Source organism: Neomonachus schauinslandi, chromosome 2, assembly GCF_002201575.2.
Source record: "Neomonachus schauinslandi chromosome 2, ASM220157v2, whole genome shotgun sequence".
Lineage (NCBI taxonomy): Eukaryota > Metazoa > Chordata > Mammalia > Carnivora > Phocidae > Neomonachus > Neomonachus schauinslandi.
The window spans coordinates 101,310,975-101,333,105 of NC_058404.1; the positions used below are offsets into that span (position 1 = coordinate 101,310,975).

At 38.7% G+C, this 22,131-nt stretch overlaps 2 pseudogenes; one reads left to right on the forward strand and one right to left on the reverse strand.

Annotated features, from left to right (window-relative positions):
• Positions 1-7,089: 7,089 nt before the first annotated feature.
• Positions 7,090-7,699, reverse strand: LOC110573037 (annotated as a pseudogene).
• Positions 7,700-19,545: 11,846 nt separating this feature from the next.
• Positions 19,546-19,650, forward strand: LOC123324261 (annotated as a pseudogene).
• Positions 19,651-22,131: the final 2,481 nt, after the last annotated feature.

The following is a 22,131-nucleotide window of genomic DNA, read 5'->3' on the forward strand; positions in this document are numbered from 1 at the left end:
TAATTATACGTGCTAGAAAACTGACATAAATTGACCTAAGTAAAGGTAAAAAAGCCCTTCTAAGCTTTAGACACCAGAATTAGATCAACTTCAGGTCAGGCATGAAGTTCCAAGCCATATATATCTCCAGGAACAGTTTGGCTCTATGCCTCAGAGGAGCCATTCACTACGTTAGCTTCAATCTCATGTTTCCCATGGTAGCAAGACAATGGCAGAGCTCCTGGTCCTATACCCTCCCCATTTTTTGATCCAGCAAGAAAGAGCAAGAGTCTTTTCTCCAGAAATCTCAGCCAAAGTTTCCTTGTGCCTCATTCACTGTACTTGGGTCCCATGCTTACCTCTAAAGGCAATGGGGACTTTGGTAGTGTTGACCGGCCTTGGTCGTACACTCCACCCCAGAATCAGAGCTACGACCAACTTCAAGCTGCCATTACTTGATCAATAAAGATATATCACAAAACACAGTGAAAAGACAAGCAACTATGAATGAGGAAGCAACCCCTCAGCAGACACTGAATCAGCCAGTCTAGATCTTGGACTTGTCAGCTTCCAGAACTGTGAGAAATAAATGTTTGTCGTACAAGCCACCTCCAGCCCCCACAAAAAGACTTCTCACAATGTTCACAATGTTTCCCAGTTTTTCTGTTTCTAAACACCTTTTTGCGCTTCTATTGGGCAAAGATCACCCCAAAAATGGGGTGATCAGAGAGAAGAACTAAGCAAACAAAAACTTACAGATTACTGCTTCAATATCAATTTTCTGGTTTTAATAGTATAGTATGGTCATGTAAGATGTTGTTAATGGGGAAGTTGGGTAAGAGGTGCACAGAACTCTCTGTACTTCTATTCTGCCCTTCTATTGTGAATTTCCTCAGGAATGTCTTCCATGGTTTTATATTTAGGCCCAGCATTGTGTCTGGCATAAGGTAAACAGTCACTAAATGGTTATTAAATAAATGAAGGAGGGAATAATTAGTTTAAGATAACAGGAATCTAAGTAAAAACAGACATGCCAAAGAGTGTTTAAAAATTAGTAAATATCACATCCTTTATTTGAATGTGAAATACTGCACACATTATATCAGAATTTCTATTTACTGAACAATACTTTAAAAATAAAGGTACCATTACCTAGTGTTCCTGGGTGTTAATACTTCTCAGTTTGAAATATGATGCAATGATCCAACAGCTATTATGTTTGAAGGACCACACATTTTCTACTAACACTACATATTCAAATCCACTGAGTGACATCATCATCACAGTTGTTATAGTTAATACATATTGAGCACTTAGGATGTTCCAATATATCTTTCCTAAGCACCTTATACATATTAATTCATTTGTTTCTCACACACACAAAAAATCAGATTAAAAAAAAGCAGATGTCCTTCAAACAAACATGTAACTAGGGGCCAGTGTTTCCTTTTAATGTATATTAATTTGTTTGGTCCAAATTAAGTCTTTCCTAATCTAAAAAGGTATGCTATAAAAAGCAATGCAAAACTAACACCTAAATATGCCTTGGTATTTGCTGTTGAAAACTGGTTGAGTCAAGGGGTTTTCATATGAAGCCTTAAGTAGAAAATGTTGTAGTGATATAGTCAAATTTATTAAGGAATCCAAAATGCCGACATTGCATCAAAATTTATGAGAATAAAGATGGAAACAAAAATACCATCTTTTCAGAGACATTGGAATCTATTGGTAGCAATAAAACTCAAAGTCAGAGGAGTGCCTTGGTGGTACAGTCGGTTAAGCATCTGACCCTTGGTTTTGGCTCAGGTCCTGATCTCAGGGTCAGCTCAGCATGGAGTCTGCTTGGGATTCTCTCTCCTTCTCCCTCTGCCCCTCCCGCTCATGCTCTCTCTCTCAAATAAATAAATCTTAAAAAAAAAAAAATAGAACCTCAAAGCCAAAGAGAAACACAATTTTCAGTGCAAACTAGATTATCACTTTCATTTCCTTGAAATGTTTTTTCTTCCCTTTCAGTATCATTTCCTTCTTGTCTGAACAAAGCAACTTTCCAATACAGTTTCAAAAACCTGTATCCGATTAAAAAGAAATGGAACTGAAAATTATCTGCCTGAAAAAATTATCTTAAAAAAGTATGGTATATACTACTTTCATTCTAATGAAATCACATATTTAAATCAATAGCCCAACTAAAAATAATGCTATGGGTTGGAGAAAAGAGTTCTCAAAGTATGAATTACTGTATTTCCTGAGTATCTTCTTGTAGACAAGGAAACTGAGGTTATACATTTCCTTCCCACCACTTAACATATGACAACAATAAAATGTGGTCATCAGAAATATTGATTTCTACAATTACTTTTTTTTGGCATCTTCAACTGACACATAACATTCTGTATATTTAAAGTGTACAACTTATTGATATATATATATATAGCAACATGATTACCCCTGTAGCTTTAGCTCACATCTCTATCATGTCATACATTTATTATTTCTTTTTTGTATTGAGAACATTGAAGATCTGGTCTCATAGCTATTTGGAAGTACATAATACAATATCATTGACTGTAATCCCTATGTGCATTAGATCTCCAGAACCTATATAACTGCGAGTAGCACACAATTAATTGTTGCAACATGCTCCCCAACTACTAATGTACAAATTAACTGTGATATTTGGAACCGGATCTCTACCTACATGCATTCATTTATTGAATTAATATTAAGCACTTACTATATTTTTGTTTAACAATTATAGCACTATTGTGAGTGCTGTTATACAATGCTGCACTTGCCTTCAGGGAAATTACATCCAGGAAGTGGAGACAGACCACATCCAAGTAAACAAATTAGTTTCAGATAGTGTATACAAGATGTGAGTACAAAGAAGGAAATCAAATAAGGGAATGTGGTAGAAAATGACTGGGCTTAACTTTAAATGGGGTGATCAGAGAGAAGAACTAAGCAAACAAAAACTTACAGGTTACTGCCTCAATATCAATTTTCTGGTTTTAATAGTATAATATGGTCATGTAAGATGTTGTTAATGGGGAAGTTGGGTAAGAGGTGCACAGAACTCTCTGTACTATTTTTGCAACTTCTTGCTAGTCAGATTATTTCAATATAAAAAGTTTAAAACTGATAAATAACTTACACATTGTGGTAACATCTATAAAGGAAAGAAAGAGGGGACCCTGAGAGTATTAGAGACTTTAGGAAGGGTGATCATGAAAGATAGCTCTGAGGAGGTGATTTTGAGCAGAGATAAGAAAGATGAGATTAGTCTATTGAGAAGGAAAGGAGTAGCATTTCAGGCAGAATTCCTACAGCTTGCAAAGAAGCCCCAAGGCAAGAAAAAGTTGGCATGCAAAAGGAATTGATAGAAGATACATTTGAGGGGAGGCACAGCAAAAGAGGGAGAGACTGGGACAGGAGAATAAGGTTGATGGAGTAAGAGAAGCACTTGGGTGTTTTGTACTAGCTGGATTTCATTCTTTCATTTTTAAGTCTCAATCTACCATACGTTGGTTGTTTCTAAGCTAAAACAAATACCTTGACTATCACTACATTGTTTATTCTACTACATAAATTATTCATTTATGATCATGTATACCAGTGCTCCACATACTTTAACATACATACAAAGTACTTGGGGACCTTTTAAAAATACAGATTCTGGGGGCGCCTGGGTGGCTCAGTCGTTAAGCATGTGCCTTCGGCTCAGGTCATGATCCTGGGATCCTGGGATTGAGCCCCACATCGGGCTCCCTGCTTCGCAGGAAGCCTGCTTCTCCCTCTCCCACTGCCCCTGCTTGTGTTCCGTCTCTCACTGTGTCTCTCTCTGTCAAATAAATAAATAAAATCTTAAAAAAAAAAAATACAGATTCTGTTTCAAGGTATGAGGTGGGATCAGAGATTCTGCATTTTCAGCAAAATGCCGATGATATTGCTGCTGCTGTTTCATACAACAGACTTGGGTATCCAGGTGGTAGCCTGCCATGAGGAATTTGGAATATATGCAAAAGTCAGTGAGAAGCCATTGAAGGACTGTTTTTTTTTTTTTTTTTTAAGATTTTTATTTATTTATTTGACAGAGACACAGTGAGAGAGGGAACACAAGCAGGGGGAGTGCGAGAGAGAAAAGCAGGCTCCCCGCAGAGCAGGGAGCCCGACGTGGGGCTCGATCCCAGGACCCTGGGATCATGACCTGAGCCGAAGGCAGACGCTTGACGACTGAGCCACCCAGGAGCCCCGAAGGACTGTTTTTTTTTAAGACTTTATTTATTTGAGAGAGAGAAGCTGAGAGAGCGCACACAGGGACAGGGAGAGGGAGAAGCAGACTCCCCATGGAGCAGGGAGCCTGATGCGGGACTCGATCCCAGGACCCCGGGTTCATGACCAAGCCGAAGGCAGACGCTTAACTGACTGAGCCACCCAGGTGCCCCCACTGAAGGACTTTAAAAGAGACATAATCCAGTTTGCTTTATACTGTACTTCAAGCTCCATAAGGCTCATTATATTGTTGGCTCAGGCTCTTCTCTCCCAGCAGTTACTTAGTAAGAAGGCTGTTTCAAAGTTCTAAGTCACCTTGCATGTTTCAGGTTTCTTCCATGTATTCTCTTTGGGGCATAAGTCCAGTTAGTGAACTAGGTCAGGTCAGCTAGGTCCAGGTCAGTGGCCTTCAATGCTCTTGCTCATGTGTTCCTAAAAGATTTTGTAAGCAATATACCCCTACACATTAATATCTTAAATTTTTCATAATATAGATCATTGCAAAGGATGCAATTTTCTGTACTATCACAAATATCGATTTTTTTAAATAAAACTTTAATAACACTCTTTTAAATGTATTTAATTGGACCTAAATACTATAGTTATTTATAACCACTATGATTCACTTAAAAATAATAATGGACAAATTTTTCTTTAATAGTTGCAAATTATGATTTCTTTTTCTTTCTGAATTTGCAATTTTATCATATTTCCCCTGCAGAATGTTACCTAATATAATACATATTAAATGTTTAAAAGCCTTTTTTTTAAAAGATTTTATTTATTTATTTGAGAGAGAGAGAATGAGAGAGAGCATATGAGAGGGGGGAGGGTGAGAGGGAGAAGCAGACTCCCTGCCGAGCAGGGAGCCCGATGCGGGACTCGATCCCGGGACTCCAGGATCATGACCTGAGCCGAAGGCAGTCCCTTAACCAACTGAGCCACCCAGGCGCCCCTTTAAAAGCCTTTTATGGAGTGCCTCTCTTTCTTATCTGCAACAAATTATGTAAATAAATATAGATTTAATTTCTAAAATTTTATGTAACCGTAAGGTTTTAATAGTTAACTTTCTCCCCTCTTGAATTCCCCCCATTGAATTATAACTGCAATTATTAATGAAAACCAATTAACCAACATATTTATTTTATAAAATGTAATAAAAATTATTATATAGTAAGTAAAATGTACTGGAAATATATCTCTTGTTGTGAAAAAAGTGTGGTCCTTTCTTGCCAATTAGTTTATGTATCTGTGGATGAATCCTATCGATTGCTTGAAGAAGGCCTGACTATTCCTATTTGTTCATGTGCATTGACATAAGCGCTGAGAAACTTTGCTCATATAAACAAGGAGATAGGGGTGAAAGAAGTTTTATTACATCAGTATCACTTAATTCTCTGAATTCCTTTAGAGTTACATGCCAAAAATCACAGTATGATCTATTATCAAAATTATTTCTTTGATCAGGTCCCTATAATACTAAGAATTAGAAACCAATCAGAAATCTCTTGAGTTACAAAATGAGTTATTATCTAATTATTAGTCATTCGTTGTTAAAGGAAATTTACCAAAACTTCTCAAACGATATTAGCTTTATATTTTGTAACTTCAATGTTTTAATATCATGAAATACAAGTACAAAACATTGTACGAGTATGTGTTATACTACATGGAGATGGAATAATACATTCGTGTTTTTACCAGAATCTGTATCACCCAGTGCTAGCCACTGTACCAACATGCCATGTCATGTGATTTAAATTTCCACAGGGATTTTTCTGTTCTTCCTATAAGGTTTCATCATGAATAAAAAAGCTCACAAATCTTTTCAACCACTGCAGATTTATATTTATCTCATTATTCCTGTTCAGCTGCTTTGGGGAACTGTTAAGAAATACAAAATTGCCTTAGCCAAGAGTTTTGAGTGGCTAAAGAATTTTGTTATTTCACGTTGGCCAAGATCTCCCTTATGTTGGTAGATGTGCTGCCGAAGCGAGCACTCCCTTATGTTGGCATTGCAAAGACACTGTGTACTTCGATGGGGTAAGAAAAAGCGTTGTCTCAATAGCCCTCTTACTGTTTAGGAAGGCAAATTACCATTTCTTGAAAAGTACAGAATATTTTAATAGTTATTGGCTAAGCAGTAATTCATGAAAATCCAGTTATATAAGACAAATAACAACAACAGAGACCCATAAGTCCCCACATGTACCAAAGAAAGCAAGTTTGGAAATATTTAAACTAACTGTTTTTCCTACCTCTACCCTGGTTTAACCACATCAAGTGAGAGTAACATCAGCCAATAAAGAAAAGTGTCCTGGGGCACCTGGGTGGCTCAGTCGGTTAAGTGGCTGCCTTCGGCTCAGGTCATGATCCCAGGCTCTGGGATTGAGCCCCGCATTGGGCTCCCTGCTCAGCGGAGAGCCTGCTTCTCCCTCTCCCTCTGTCTGCCGCTCTGCCTGCTTGTGCTCTCTCTCTCTCTCTGTTAAATAAATAAATAAAAATCTTAAAAAAAAGAAAGAAAGAAAGAAAAGTGTCCTGAATTCAGCATCCATAGCATACCTCAGCCATCTCAGCTAAGACTTTTTAAATGACAAACCAAAAAAGATGAGGAAAGTAGCATTTACTTTGTTGGAAATAAAAAAAATTAAAATACTGCTAATTTCATAAAATATTTGAAACTAATTTTGTTTTTATAATAAAATGATGTTTATCTTTTTTTTTAAGTTTTAATTACCATTCTTGCTCTTAAAAAAAAATCAGTCAAAGTGATGTCAACCTTTAGGGATAAATTTTGGGGTATGTAAAATAACATGTTTGGAAAACTGAACCACATTTTTAATTGCCAGCATTATGCTTTGTTCTTGGTAGACTCATCTTTGTTTCTTTTTTTTACATCCCAATTATAAACCCTGGCCATACTGACTTCTGTGGTAGTAAATTGATCTCAAAGAAAGAATCAAGGTCTTCCTCAAGAGAGTCAAGATTCCTCGTGGCAGTCGATAAATTCTTTGCCAACAATGCCGGAGCTTCATCAATACCATATTCAAGCATTACATTAGCCCCCAACCACAGACACACTTTATCAGTAGGAGGAACTGAAGCTTGGCAATGCGGGTTATCTGCCAGTAAGAATCTGGTCTCCGGTGAACTAGTGGGCTCTTTGTTTCTTCTGCATGTATTTTAAAATTTCTAAAGTCTGCTTAATTTCAGGAATCTGACTTTTCAGCCTCCTTTTCTTTTGAGCAAGGTTGAGTTCCATAAACTTACACTTCTGGTACTGTTCATCCCGCTTCTTTAGTACTGTATCTGCAGTCTCATTCCCAGGCCGTTTCATGAAAGAATCTACATCTTCCACAAACATGGCCTCAGGAACCTCTAGGTGGAGCTGCTGCCGGTTCCCTGCGGCCGCTTCTCCTGAGCCACAACCGTACTTAGCGGACACCATTTTGGAGAAGCGTTAATTATGTATTTTTTTCACTTGAAACCACCCGTTGCAGTCACAAAGGGAAAATTAAAATATTCCTAATTTCAGCATATTTTCCATACAGTATGTTTGATAAAATGTTTTGTCATGTCATGTGATTTAAATATGTTTCGTCAAAAATCAGAGCTGCAGGTTAAACTTGCTTATCGAAAATGTCCACTTTTAACCTAATTACAAGGTTAGGTTTCATTGTTACCCCAGTTAAGCACATCAGATTGACTTTCTGTTAAAGAAATAACAAGTCTTACATTTTTAATTCAAATGAATGTGTTCCTATGCATTTTGAGGGATAATACCACTGAAAAGTAAACTGTAACGTAGTTAGAAGACATTAAGATTAAAGTCATACAGTCTAATATAATGTTTTTCATTTTCATAATAAGCTATAAGCTAAGGAATAAGTTTTATGCTAGCTTTCATTATTTAACTTAGAATAATGTAATGCAATGGTTAACCCAAATCATAAGTTATTTATAAAGCATGGAGTAAAATAAGAAGAGAGAGAGAGAGAAACATGGCATATGTTTTATACTGGGTTCCTCAGAAAGCAGAACCAAAGACAGAGGCTTAAGAGCAAATGCTGAGTCAGGAAATAAAGGAGAAGAAAAGCAAGGATGGGACGAAGATGATACAAAAGTTGGCTAACCCTGATCAGTTGCTCTAAGAAATGTGCCTTGACCCTGATGTTTACAGCAGCATTATCAACAATAGCCAAATTATGGGAAGAGCCCAAATGTCCATTGACTGATGAATCAATGAATGGGTAAAGAAGAAGATGTGATACGTGTGTGTGTGTAGTGGAATATTACTCAGCCATAAAAATAATGAAATCTTACTATTTGCAACGATGTGGATGGAGCTAGAGAGTATTATGCTAAGTGAAATGAGTTAGTCAGAAAAAGACAAATACCATATCATTTCACTCATATGTGGAATTTAAGAAACAAAACAAATGAACACGGGGGGAAAGAAGACAGGAAAACCAAGAAACAGACTCTTAACTATAGAGAACAAACTGATGGTTACCCGAGGGGAGGTGGGTTGGGGGATGGGTGAAATAGGTGATGGGGATTAAGAAGGGCACTTGTGATGAGTACCCGAGTTGTATGTAAGTGTTGAATCACTAAATTCTACACATGAAACTAATATAACACCGTGTGTTACCTAACTGGAATTTAAATAAAAACTTGAAAAAGAAAAAAAAAAAAAAAGGAAGAAGTGCGCTTTGGGACCATCCATCTGGAGGAGAAATGGGGAAGAATTTTTTTTCCTGCCAGATAGTGAGAACAAAGAGTTTACTGTAGCTCTTCCAGATTCCATTTTGCTACACCAGGTCTCCACTGGTTAAAAAAAAAAAAAAAGTGCCTGGGGTGACATCATTTTCAGAATGATGAAGTAAGGACCTGAGCAGATCCTCTCCCCTACCAAACAATGATTTAACTGGTGAAAATTATAAAAGTCAATCATTCAAAGTCTGGAAATTGTACTAAGGACACGGAGCAAATGAGCAAACATTCTTTCAAGAAAATATGCTAAATCTTGGGTAAGAACAGTGAGTGGCTGAGACATCTGAACCATGATCTGCTCCTGTACATACTCCCTCGGTTCCACATTACGGAAGCTCTACCCCTTGGATGGAATTTGCAACCAAGAATGAGATTCCTCTCCCCCCAGCTCCCAGTCTGGGGCTATGATGACCACAAGAAGGGTAGGCAGGTGGTATTTCATCTTCTTCAGGCGCATGTTACAGGAGCTCTATTACTGAAGGATTGGAATAGCTCTACTTCTGCAGGGGTAGTATACGGAGTCTCTCTTCCTACACACAGCCTCCCCTCAAGACAGAAACCGTACCCCAGGCATGGCAGGCTGAAAATACTAAGGCTCTAATTCACCCCATCCCCAGCTAGCTGGAAGGGAGGAGGTTCCAGCCTGGGAGGAGCAAGCTGGGAAGACCGGGGTCTGCCCTGACCCTAGTGAGTAACCACTGGTAGTGGGTGAAGGAGGAGCAGTTTCCTGCTAGAGATCTGGTGCAGTGGCACATGGGTTCTATCCAGGAGGAAAGGCAGGCCACAAGGACAAAGACCCCACAGCTCTGCCTAAGAGGCCTGCCTTTATTTGGAACAGAGAGTGGAGAACTTTATGCTTAAGGCTGTTATTAAAAATAACTAAGATCTTGGTGGAGAACAATTAAGAGAAGGCTGCTTGTTCTCCTACAAAATTGCATAGCAGCCAGAAGTTTAATGGAAAGAACCAGGGAAAGAGGCTGTCAAGAAAGCCTTCTTGAGATCATAGACATCTCTGGGGTCAGAAAGATGTGTACATATGCTAGGCTGCACCTACTCAGGGGCAGTCAAAGCAAGACATGGGGAGACTTGAAATCATTCTCCAAGTTGCACACAAGCTTATGAACACAAAGCTGATACAGACGCTGGAATTATCAGATATGAAATTTTAAGTAACTATGATTACTATCTCAAGGAGTCTAAAGGAAAACATTAAAGAAAATATGGATAGTATAAAGAGATGAGTGAGAACTCTAAGAAAGAATCAAAGGGAAACTCTAGAAACTCTAGAAATCCAAAACCTTAATGCCTTTCATGGATTCATCAGTAAAGTGCAGGTAACCAAGGAAAGAATCAGGGAGCTTAAAGATACGTAAATACAAACTTCCCAAATTGAAATGCAAAGAGAAAAAAAGGAATAAAAACAAAAAAATAGAACAAAACATCCAAGAACTGTGGAACAATTATGGCAACATTATTTATAATACTAAAATATGTAAGCAACCCATGTGTTGATCAATAGGTGAGTGGATACAGAAGGTGTGAAATATGGGTTATTATATATATATTACTCAGCCATCAAAAAGAATGAAATCTTGTCATTGCAACAATATGGATGGACATAGAGGGTATTATGCTCAGTGAAATAAATCAGACAGAGAAAGACAAATACCATATGATTTCACTCATATGTGGAATCTAAAAAACAAAACAGAAACAGACTCATTTTTTATGAGGAAATATGCAAACTAAAATGATGAATCTCCTAAATTTGACTTAAGTTTTTATGATTTCGTTTTAGCAGAATCAAAATTATGACTAACCAGGAAGGTGAGCAATAGCAAAAGCTGCCCAACCTCTTTACTTAAATGGCATAGGAAAAATATATTTCAGTTAATGTACATATACTCAATGTTATTATTCTGGAATTAAAATTTTTCTCTGTTTCAATCGAGTTTAAATGTTGGACATCCTACCATTGAATTAGTGTTCTAAAATTGCTAACATTTCTCAGAGTTAGTACAATTCTCAATAGCAATTTTTATGGCACCTTCTAAATAATGTCAAGGTCACAAATCAAAGTGTCAGCTCTTTCATTAGGACAAAATATTGTAATTTATTTACCTATTACTTTATACCAAAGATATAATTCTCTAATATACACTTTTATTAAATTCTAATCACATTTTCTCTTCCATAAACTCCCACTTCAATAACATGTAACTGAATTATTCCCCGTTCATACAACGATTGTAAGCAGCCCACTGCTACTTTCTTTCTCCATGCTATAATGGTGATTCTTACAAAAAAACAACCAATTATAACATGATTCATCTCAGCTGATATAAGCTAACTGTGTCCCTAACAGTGGACACAGATGTTGGTTGATACTGAAATCAGGTTGTGTGCTCTCAGGTCCAAAAATGCCTTGAAAGTCCCTCTCTTTTGAGGGACTTGAATAAGAGAAAAACTTTAAAAGTATGTAAATATGGAGGTTATACAAGATTCCATTTTATTATGTTATCTTAATCACCATACATTACATCATTAGTTTTTGATGTAGTGTTCCATGATCCATTGTTTGCGTATAACACCCGGTGCTCCATGCAGGACGTGCCCTCTTTAATACCCATCACCGGGCTGACCCACCCCCCACTCCCCTCCCCTCTAGAACCCTCAGTTTGTTTCTCAGAGTCCATAGTCTCTCATGGTTCGTCTCCCCCTCCGATTTCCCCCCCTTCATTTTTTCCTTCCTACTATCTTCTTTTTTTTTAAGTATTATTTAATGTATTATTTGTTTCAGAAGATTTCCTATCATTTTAGTCTCTTTAAGGAGCATGTTTTTAATATTCAGGAAAAGAAAGCTAGAGTGGTGATCCTGAGCAGCATAGACATGAAGAACAGAATTGGGTATGGGATTTCCCATAGAACAGACACACACAGTGGGTTTTTTTGTTTTTGTCTTTAAAGATTTCATTTATTTATTTATTTGGGAGACAGAGAGAGAGAGAAAGCATGCAAATGGGAGGGGGTGGGCAGAAGCAGAGGGAGAAGGAGAGAAGTAGGCTCCACACTCAGCTCAGAGCCCTATGTGGGGCTCGATCCCACGAACCTGAGAACATGACCTGAGCAGAAACCAAGAGTCAGATGCTCAACCAACTGAGCCACCCAGGCGCCCCCCACACAGTGGTTTTAAAGTGTTTTACAAACATGAACATACTACCAAAATTAGGTTCCTTTCAAAAGCAGTGATGTTGACTTTTTTTTACAGTGTGTAAATAGTATTCTATACAATTCCAGCTAGAACTATAACAGAAAATAGGACACCATTAACAAAACCAGCAAGAACTAGGAATTAACTAAAGAATGTATACGAATAAAAAATTTAAGGATATAAAAGATCTGAGTGAGTAGAGAGGTAGCTATGCTCATAATGTTTCAGTTTAACCTAGTATGAATTATATTAAATATATAAATTCAATGCAATCTCTCCTAAGAAATTCAATTCAAATATGAGTAGCTCGACAAACTCATAAATTTTATATTGATGAATAGAAGCCTAAATTCCTAAATCAATTTAATTAACAAGAGAAAAGCACAGAGGCATGTCTTACTAGATAATAAAACTAAATCAAAGCTTTACTAGTAAAAACAGTATGAGCCGAAGCAGGAACAAATAAGCCAGTGAAACAGAACAGATATTGTGTGTGTGTGTGTGTGTGTGTGTGTGTGTAAATTGATATGTGAAATTCACATCCCAAAGCAATGGAGAAGTGAAAGCACTTATTATCAGGGGTATTAGAATAATTGGTTCAGTAGATAAAGAAATATACAAGTGTATCTTTACCTTATCCATATAAATAATAGACTAGAAGTAAACAATAGCACTAATGCAAGAAAATATAGGAGAATATATTTGTGATATACGGTCACAGACAAGCTTCCTAAACAGGATCCTAAAGGCAAACAATAAGATGAAAAATAGATGTTGACTACATCAAAATTAAAGGAAAAATTAACAATTGCTGTTCAGGGTAAGACACCACAGGTAACATTAGTAGACAGGTGACTGAGAAAAGTATTTGCAGTATTTAAAACCAATGAATCATTAATAACAAAAACAAAACAAAGGGATGTAAAAACAAAGTGAAAGAATAACTGAAATGGGGATATAACCGAAAAATGGGCATAGGACACGAATAAACATTAACAGAAGAGGAATCCTAGTACATACCAGAAGACTCCCAAATTCACTAGCAACCAGAGAAGTGGAAATTTTAACAATGTCATGTTAATCTATCATGTTACTTAAATTATAAAAATGAATGAATCCAAGGTTTGGTGAGTAATGGTGCTGCTGGTGGGAGTTGCTTTCTGAAAACTATATGAGCATCCTCAAAATAGTTAGATCTAGATCACTTAGATCACTAAGACCCAGTGATCCCATTCTGATACATCCCAGAGAAATCTTTTTAACAGTCCTGGATGGGCTATGCTGGAAGATACGGTGGCATTGTCAGGGATCAGGGAGAGCTGGAGGCTAGAGGAATGGATGTATAAAATATGATGCATACCTAGTACTAATACACACCAAATAGAAGTTATTTTTATGTACAGCAACTTGATAGGTATCAAAATAAGAAAAAGTTAAGGGAAGAATGGGATTTATAGCACAACGCATAACACTGCATCTAGTCCCACATGTTTTACAACAATAAATACGTAGTTAGGAACATTTATCCTTGTATTTGTTTTTAACTAGAATGGGAACCTAAGGTAAGAAAAGAATATGAGTAAGTATCTGGACAGATACTGATAATGTACTGAGAACTGAGGAAGAAGACTAACTCAGCTCTGTCCTCCAGGCACCTGAAAAGGGAAGAGAATTCAATACATATTACAAATGCACAAGTAGACATAGGAATAGTTCTTTCTTATGTATAAGAGTTACACTGCTCATCTAATAAAAATACTTTCAGGCTGTTCTGTGAGCTCCTGCAGGCCTATTACAACAACCAAACAAGAAAATTACTTTGTTTTAAAAATGAAATTTGGCTTCCTAGCACTGTTTTTGTAAATACTATCCTAGGTGATTCTTCTCACACTTAGTTGCATAGTTTTCAAAAAAGAATCACAAGTCTTTTGCTCAAGATCTCTGAAAAACAAGCCACTCTAGTACCATCTTTGCTGGAGGAATTTTTAAATCTAGTTCTTGACCTAGCTGAGGGTACTGGGTATAGGTTACATGAACCAGATAAGGGTTGCACTGAATGACCTCCAAGGCCCCTTGTAACTCTAAACATCCTACAATTTTGCTCTTCCTCCTGAGAGTTTCAGCCTGTACTGTATTGCTTTAAGCTCCAGTGAGAAAACTAATAAAAGAAACAGCTCAATTGAATGTTTTTTCTGAATAGAACTAAAATGTATTTAAGTCAGACATTCTTTGGACAGCCACGAAAGATTTTGCTAAAACAGTAGTTAATACACATGAGTGTGAGACAAAAGTGGTGAATTTTTCAATCCTGAGGACAACTGGAGACCTTATTTTCAAAATCTGTTCCTGCCCAATTGTGGCATATTCTTGTTAAAGAAAAAAATACAAATTTTATCACTCTTACTTTATTTTTAATACCTTCACTAGCACTGCAAACTATGATTCCTTTTAGAACGAGGGGTTTCAAGAACGATTACATCGAGAACCATAATATACAGTTTGGAAACATTTGCCTCACAAAGCTCGGACTCATCTCTGATTAGAAATGAGATGCCAGAGAGGTGAGAGGAAAGGAAGCAGAAACAGTAAAGCAAAAGGAGAAAAAGAGGAAGAGCGTATGATGTTACAACCCTGCAACCCAGCACATAAAAGACCTGTGGATCTATTTTCTCATTTCAATGAGGAGAAGCCCAGCATCCTTTGTCATCCTACCTATAAATAGAAATGTTAGGAAAAGTATCTCAAGACACGGTCCCAGCACAAATTTGAGAGGAAACTCATCAAGGACAAGGAATGCTGAGCTATTGGTATTTGCTACATGTATCCCAAAGACCTGCCTGGTCTTTTTTTCTCTGCAATGGTGCGTAAAGCTATTACGTACAACACCAAAGGAATACGGTTGGACTTAACAGAGCCAATGTGTAAATATGTAAGAATATTTCTCACAAGAAAAGCACAGAAAACGAAGGAGATGGTTGCTGGGCTGAGTTTTTCACTTTCCTAAAAAGGAGTCTGTCTCCTCAGCATGGAACACCAGTAGTGGAGTACATGGCTGTCCCCAGAACAGGCAAACACAGAGGCTTATGTCATTGAATGCACAATGGTTTGCTGAGAAAGACATGTTGATAATGAGAAAATGTTGATGCAACAGGAAGAAAGTAATATAGATGCTAAATGTTTCATACTTTTTTTCCTGTCTGGAGAAAGCTTTACATGTTTCCAAAACTTAATTCCATAGTTACAAGGGCTTATGAAGTGTTGGCTTTTCAATAATTTATCTCCAATAACCAATTCATGCACTGCCCATATCTCAGGGCTTATCTTCAGGGCTCATGAGGGAAAGACCTTGCTACAACTTTACAAAAGAAGGATTGGTGGCAATATGGTTGGAACTGTGACTTACTTAGAGAAAATCCAAGAAGCAAACTGGAGTCCCAAGGTGACCTCAGATTCAGGGCTCTTTCCCAGGGATGTGCAGCGGGTTTATATGTTTGAAAGTGTCTGTGTATCATTTCCCTGCAATCACAGAAAACACTGACAGCGGTGATGACATAAAACTTCTTCACTCTGCCCTTTCCTTCCCTCTGCCCTCCATTATCCCCACTCTCCTGCCCTAAATTTCACATTCTGCCTGAGAGGATGGTTTAAGTTTTAAGGAGAGTCCTGATAAAGTCATTTCTGCACACCACTTTCCTTCTAGCTGTAGAAAGTTCTATTGCACTGCATATGCAGCTTCTCCCAGTCTATCTCTTTATCTCCCCGGCATTCACTGGGATAGTCATAAGCTTTTCCTCCACGTCAATCATATATTTTGCAGCCTTGTCTATACCATGCACTGCTGTTCCTAATTTATTTTTTGTCTTTTAAAACCACTTTATTTTGTGTATCAGTAGCACAGAATCAGTTTTGCAGTGTGTTGAATATACCACATTACTTTTGAAAACTTTGTGCCCACCCCCAACAGTCTATTTTGAAAAAAATTCAAACTTATAGAAAAGTTGAATAGTAAAATTAGTACTAATTTATCTTTTTTAAAAAAAAAAAGATTTTATTTTTTCATTTGACAGAGAGAGACACAGCGAGAGAGGAAACACAAGCAGGGGCAGTGGGAGAAGGAGAAGCAGGCTTCCCGCTGAGTGGGGAGCCCGATGTGGGCTCGATCCCAGGACCCTGGGATCATGACCTGAGCCCAAGGCAGATGCTTAGCAACTGAGCCACCCAGGCGCCCCAGTACTCATATATCCTGCGATCTGATTTACCCATTGTTAACATTTTGCCCCATTCCCTTTATCTTACAGGACACTTCATGCCTAAATACTTTGGTAAGTGCCATGAGTAAATACATTCTGCTACATAATCATAACACCATTATTATACCTAAGAGGCATAACACTAACATAGTATTTTTATCTAATATGCCGTCCAATACTCGGTTTTCCCCAGTCGTCCCCAAAATGTGCCTTCTACTTGTTTTTTGTTTTGGTTTGGTTTTGCTTTTGTTTTTGATCCAATGTCCAATCAAAGGTCACGTATTGCATTTGGTTATCATAACTCTTCAATCATCTTTAATATAGAAGAGCTCCCCAACCTTTTAGTTTGCTTTTAATGATTGGCATTTTGGAAAGCTTGTTTTATTGTGGTTTGTTCCATAATTTGGATTTATATGACTGTTTCCTTTTGTTTAGATTCAGGTTAAACATTCTGGCAAGAGCATAGCATAGATAATGTTGTGTCTTTTTAAGCACATAAAAACTAGAGGCAAAAAAATATCTGTTGCATTGTTGATGAGGCCAAGTTTCAACTCTTGGTTATAATGGTGTCTACCACATTTCTCCATTATAAATCTATATCTTTTTTTTTCTCTTTGTAATGAATAATTAATCTGTGGTGTGATATTTGAAAACTGGATGAATATCCTGTTCTCTAATAATTTTTACCTATAGGTTTTAGCATTCATGAATGATCTCCACCTATGTCAATTGGTTGCAAATGGTGATTTTCCTACTTATCATTTCTACTGCATCCTTTAGCTTATATTCTCTTGTAGATAAGGGAATTCCCTTCTCTCTCCTCTCTCCTACTTTTTTAAAAAGAACACTACGGACTTATAACTGTCTTTTTATTGATGTGTCATAATTCATTAACATCATTATTTAATTTGATGCCCAGAAAGTCCCAAGTTTGGTGGGAACTCCTTTAAGCTGGATCCTGTGAACTTTTGAGCACTTTCTTCCTTTGTTAGTAATGAAAATATATTCTAGGCTCACCTTGCACTTTTTCTGCCCCAAGATCTGAAATCCATTTCTCCAAGGAGTCCTGCTTCCTTTTAATGGAGTTCGGTATTTTAAAAACCAAGATCTAGGAACTAGATGTACTCATTGCTACTGAAGTATTATTGCTTCTAGGTTATTTCGGTGGCTAGCGATAGGAAATAAACATATCATACTGACATTTGTGCCTATTGTACCAGTACTTAGGTGGGCACTGACAAAACCTGGTTGACATTAACTGGCCAAATAATTTTGTCTCCTTGATTGTCTCCCATAGTGGATGCTCTCTGGTGGGCATTAAGATGTGATATAAAAATCCTCACACCTTGTGTGCACTTCCATATGTCCATCCATATGCCTCTGTGCCAGACCTCCTTGTCACTGATCTTGGCCAAGCCATTGCCCATGAGACCTTTGCCCATTGAGATAAGCTTTTCCTCATCACTGTCAAGGCCACTCCTGAATGAGCCTATAGTGCAGCTGACTTCCATGTCAACTTGCACCCACAATATAGAGCTGACCCATCTACAAACCAAGGTCAGACTTCTTCCTCCTCCTTCACCTAAGAGAGGGCATGAATGCAACAGCAGTGTGTATCATGGGAGTCTGGGTTACCTGCACACACAGCTTGCTTTGTGCCCTCTGGCCCTCATAGCGCCCAAACCTGGATGTACTGCTTCTATCTTATGAGAGATTATTGCTGGCTATTCAATCTTATACGTTTGTGAGTTCTCATGAGAGGCAATTCTAGATGCATGGTGGCTTGGTTTCCCCATGGTTAGGAATTCCATCTTGACAGGGCCCAAGTAAGCATGTCAGGTACATAGTTTTCTGGTATCAGTGGCATAGCCTTGCTCCAGAACCTCAGAGGTCTTGTTCCGATTTCCTTGCTAGGGCTTGCTACAAACTCCACGCAGCATCTTTCCTACTACTGATATACTCACACCATAGGTTCTGTGGATCATGTAGTCCCAGTGGCAGACCTGCTTGCATAGAAGCTTGGACCTATTGCAGAGCCCTTTTTTGCTCTGGGCTCCATTCAAACCTGGCAGCCATTCATCACCCAGCATATGAGCCAGAGAGACCAAAGCTTACCAGCTAATATACTTCCTTTTTCTTGGTAGGGAGTATAAGAGGCAGTAATTTGTCTTTTCCTTTTGAAGGGCTGTCCCAACACAACCCTGCCTACTGAAACTTTAAATATTTTACAGATGTAGCATGTCCCTGAAACTCTACAGGTTTTATCTTCCACCCTCTGCAACACATGTGTCTTGCTAATGCCTCCAGCACACCAACTAGTTCTTGTTTATGTGGCTTTATCAACATAAGTTCATCAATGTAATGAATTAGTGTGATATTCTGTGGAATGTCTAGATGGTCTGGATGGCTTCAGGCTATATTATGACAGAGGATAAGATAGCTAACAGAGGTCTGGGACAAAACTGTTCCATGCCATCCTTTTTCCTGACTGGGATAGAAAGGAATATATTCACTAAATCAGTGGCTGCATACCACATACATGAGGCCATATTAATCTTCCCTAGCAAAGATACCACATCTGGCATGCTGGCTGTGATCAGGGGTACTAGTTGGTTGAGCTTGTTTATGGTTATTCTCCAGGATTCATCCAGTTTCTTCAGGGGCTAGACTAGTGAATTAAATGGATAGAGCCCACCACTGCTGCATCTTTTAGAGTCTTAAGATCAGCGCTAATTTCTGCTGCCCTGGGGAGGCATTACTGTATTGTATATCCATTATCTTGGTGGGGGTGCTGGGGAGGTAGCTTAGAGGCTTCCATTTGGTCTTGTCTACTGTTACTTTACTGACCAAGAAACCAATGTGAAGGTTATACTAACTGCCAAGTATACCAATCTCAATTCAGGGACAGGGGAAATAAACAATGGGTATGAACATGGACTCGGAGAACCCAACGTAAGCCTGGTCTTGACTCACCTAGACACTGGATCCATCAGTCCTTGAACGTCTGGATATTTCCTTTACCTTGGTGCATAATTACCCATATAAATGACTGTAAGTCTTATCGCTTCTCGGCCTTTTGGCTAAGATCAAGTGTAGTATCTGTTCTTATCAGTTTAATAAATGACCATAAGTCTCTTTGGGGAAGGACTAGGAAGGTCACCACCCATGTTTACTTGTCATGATGTTGCAGAGTTCTTCCTTCCAGATATCTTGCCACTTCTTAAGTCAAAGAATTTTTCATCTGAAAGTTGGCTCAGGTGCAGAACTGGGTAAGGGATCACACCGCTCACCCCTCGGTTATCTAGCCTTCATTGCTTCTGCCAATATAAGCTAAATAGTTCCCATGTTGGCTGCCAATCCACTTTACCCCTGGGGAAATTGTATACCACTAATAATCTCTGTAACTTTGTGTAGTTCTGACTCCCTTTGGCTTCCCCTCTGATCTGGGGGGGTCATTACAATAGTTGCTATCCCCTGGCTTCTGGCACTTACGTGTCACACCAAGCCTATTATTTTGGGATTCTATCATCCCCATTTCTATCAGTAAGCCAAGTTCTGTAACAGACTCTCCTCCCATCAGGGCTGACCCCATTGGAAATTTTTATTGATGCTGGTGTCCCTCTCACCAATTTGTTCTCATAACCTTAGTAAATGGTATGTCTTCTGGGCCTCCCCATGGAACATAATCATTTGTGGAGTCTTCTCATCATAGCAGTATATCCACTCAAGCATACTCCCTTTCCTGAGCTTTTTAATCCCTTGCTCTACTGTCTACCACAGCAACACTGGCATTCCAGTTTTGCTCAGTGTGGGCCATGATGTGGGCATCATGTGGGCAGGTCGCTTCCATGTCTCAAGGAGTCATTCTAGGAAGAAGGTCACACCGTCTTCTGGAGTACATGCAAGGCTAATAAATACTGTATCTTGGTAGAGTGTTCTCAAGTCAATCAACTCTTCCCTTGATCAGCACCTTCAGAATCCCATCAATGCATATTCCCTCAGCTCCCAATACCTGTTAGCACAGTCTTGCAGTTGCTCTAGGATATGGTTTCTTTCCTCCCTTGTCAGGCCCAGCTCATTCCCAGCTGTGTTTTTTGTTTTTGTTTTCTAGAACTTTAGCTGTTATTTTGTGATTTAACCCAAGTCATAGACCTAAAGGGTAGAAGGGAGAAGGAGGGGGGGAATCTTGAGGCAGGCATTTGTTGCCTTGTAGGAAAGAGGCCTCTATGATTACCTTCCAGACTCGTTGCAGTACTCAACTTTCAGAGGGAGGCGTGGGGCACTGCTACAGGCTCAGAAGGTTAGGGGAATCTGGGGAGTCAAAATCTTCAGAAGCGTCAGCCCAGCATCTCCATTCCTGAGTCAGTTGCCCAGTTTTCCCCCCACCAGAGTGCTGACCTTAGCTTAACTGACCTGACGTTGTTGAACCTTAACTTGCTCCTCAACTGCCCTGCTCTCCTAGTAAAAGCGATGAGCTTATTTGTATATGAACAAAGAGAGAGGTCCTTTGACTTCCAGAAGCCTTTTTTTTAAAGATTTATTTATTACAACCCAGCGATTGCACTGCTGGGTATTGACCCCAAAGATGCGAATGTAGGGATCCGAAGGGGCACCTGCACCCCGATGTTTCTAGCAGCAGCGTCCACAACAGCCAAACTGTGGAGAGAGCCTAGATGTCCATCGACAGATGAATGGATAAAGAAGAGGTGGTGTATATACACAGTGGAATATTATTCAGCCATAGAAAAGATGAAATTGTGCCACTTACAATGATGCGGATAGAACTAGAGGGTATTATGTTAAGCAAAATAAGTCAATCAGAGAAAGACAAGTATCATATGATCTCACTGATATGAGGAATTTGAGAAACAAAGCAGAGCATCATAGAAGAAGGGAGGGAAAAATGAAACAAGACAAAACCAGAGAGAGAGAAAAACCATAAAAGACTCTTAATCTCAGGAAAAAAACTGAGGGTTGCTGGAGAGCAGGGGAGTGGGAGGGATGGGGTGGCTGGGTGATGGACACTGAGGAGGGTATGGGCTATGGTGAGCGCTGTGAATTGTGTAAGACCAATGAATCACAGACCTGTAGCCCTGAAACAAATAATATATGTTAATAAATATATATATATATAAAACAATTTTAAAAAACTGAACTCATAGATACAGAGAACAGATTGGTGGTTGCCAGAGGTGGAGGGTGGGGGGTGGGCAAAATGAGTGAAGGTGGTCAAAAGGTAGAAACTTCCAGTTATAAAACAAGTAAGTCCTGGGGATGTAATGTACAGCATGGTGACTATAGTTAACAGTACTCTATTGTATATTTGAAAGTTGCAAGAGAATAGATTTTTAAAAAATGTATTTATTTATCCCAGCAAGAGAATAAGAGAGAGGGAGGGAGGGGGAGCAGAGGGAGAGAATCTCTCTCAGGCTCCACACTCAGCAGGGGGCCCACAGGGGGGCTTGATCCCACAACCCATGAGATCATGACCTGAGCCAAAACCAAGAGTCCAACACCTAACCCACTGAGCCACGGAGGCTCCCCAAGAAGCCTTTTAACTGTCTACTAGCTGGCCGTCAGCTGTTCACTGTCCTTCCGTAAGGCATCAATGGGGTTTGGCAATACTGCCATTTCCTGTCTACTTCT